The sequence below is a fragment of the Polypterus senegalus genome, chromosome 7, assembly GCF_016835505.1.
Source record: "Polypterus senegalus isolate Bchr_013 chromosome 7, ASM1683550v1, whole genome shotgun sequence".
Taxonomy (NCBI): Eukaryota; Metazoa; Chordata; class Cladistia; order Polypteriformes; family Polypteridae; genus Polypterus; species Polypterus senegalus.
This window is the reverse complement of record NC_053160.1, coordinates 32,183,241-32,185,402: the sequence shown is the minus strand read 5'-3', so window position 1 is coordinate 32,185,402 and position 2,162 is coordinate 32,183,241.

Below are 2,162 nucleotides of genomic sequence, written 5' to 3'. Positions count from 1 at the left end.
AGGAACTCCACCCAAAAAAAAAATTTCATGCTACTTACCCCATGTATTCTGTAATGATAGATGAGAAAAATTTGGAATTTTACATTTTCAGGCAGAACGAGAGAAATGTTTATGACATAACTAGAACTAATGGCAACTCATGCTATATGATGTCAAATGTTGTGAATAACATTCAAGGGAAAAAGAAAAAATCCTCAGATTACTCATGTTGTATAATCCATTTTCAGCCATATGTTTAAAACATACAAAATGCATGCATTTTTTCATAAAGTATTTGTAATATTCACTTTGGAAAAAGCAGTGTACATCATTTTACACAGTAAAATACATTTCCCATAATACTGTTAAATTGAAGACAGGATTTCTGACCAATGAATGAGGTGGAGAGGCCTATCTTTCGTTCTCTGTTTTATTAAAATTGAGCAGAAAACATAAACTTTTTTCAACTTGAACTTGCACTTCTGTTTCATCTGCATGGTTGGTTCCTTTTTCTAAACCTTATATATAATGGGCAATGAGTCTATTTCTGTTCAGAGTTTATGGTATAACTGGTCCATGTCTTAGAAAAAGGTGGCCGATTTTAATGAATAAATAATTAATTGGCCGGCTAGATCTCCGTGGGTGAGTGTGCTCACCCAGCTTGGGGGTTGGTGTAGTAATTGGGGTGAGACCAACTGCACATGAGGGTGTGGTCTGTCTAAATTACTTCATTGGCTTCCTGTGTTGTGTTTGTGACGCTGCACCCATGGTGGCATAAAAGGAAGAGCCAGCACTAAAAAAGGGAAGAATCAAAAGGAAGAAGAAAACACAGATCACAAGAAAAGAGGTTAAAAAAATGGAGAGAAGGCGGGAGATGGAGAGAGGTGGTGCGAGTGAGTGAATGACAGAGGGTGAAGGCAGGTAGCCTGGAGGAAATCCCTCAAGTGAGTGTATGGCTGACACCCAGGGACTGAAGGAAGTCTCTTCAACTGAGTGACCTAGAAGCTGGAGTGACCTGAGGTACTGCTCAGTTGGAGCAACTCACCGCATAAGGCCAGAGAGAGGCAGCGCAGCAGCAGGGGAACTGGAAGGCTCAGTGAGGCGTCCTGCGGGGGAGCCATGGATTACAGGGATGTGAGCCTGGCAGCAGGAGTTGGAGGCTTGGCATAGTGCCCTACCGTAGCCACAAAAGGCTCAAGGGGTCTGAGCCTAGGAGCAGACACAGAAGGTTAGCTGAATTGCCGATTAGGCTCCTCGTTGGCTGCCAGAGCCTGTACTGAGTGAAGCTAAGGAGACATCAGTTTGTGTGCACCAGGGCGCATGTTTTTATGAACAACTTTCTGCTCTGTGTTTGTAACCTCGTTTTAATGGATTATTTGATTGATTTTTACCTCCACCTTCACTTTTTATTTATTATTTGAACTTTTGCACTGCACTTTTAAACACTGTTTCTTTTTGAATTTTAATAACAGCATTTTTATGCATCTACCCCTTGGTTTGTGTGAGTGCCCACAACCGCTGGCTTATCCCTTGGGTAGCACGTTATTAACGGTAGCAGTTTCAAGAGGCTTCCCAGCATGACCTGGTAGTGTGCAGCTGACCCGCAATGTCAAGAATGTATTCATTTCTGTTTGTTTTTGATTTCTGTTGTGTACAATTTCTTCTTTTCATTTATTTACTTTGTCCTAAAAACTGTGTATTGTCTTTGCCAAGATAAAGGAAGACAAACAAGGTTCACGGTAACTAGAAGGAGAAACGTCAAAAATACTAGAAAAATTTCAAAACCAAGAATATGTCCTATCTTTCATCAGACCTAAACACTAAAGTAGTAATCAGAGTTGAAGTTAGGAAAAAGATTCTTCACTAAAGAAGAACACAAAAAGAGTGCAGAGATTTCTTTTGAATTATCCATAAACCTGGATGACATAAATACATTGAATTATCCATAAACCTGGATGTACTGTGCCAACCTTTCATCATGTTGTGTCAAAGTATGAGCTCAGTGTACCTCTGAGAGCTGCCAAATAGCAACTCTTCAAAAACTGATGTTCAAATGGATGACACCCAGAAAAAAAAAGATGGATTAAGATATATAAAATATATTACTATTAAAAACAGCCTCTAATCAAGAAACTAATGTCAAAATAGATTTTACAAGCCCAAAAAACAATACTTGGATATAT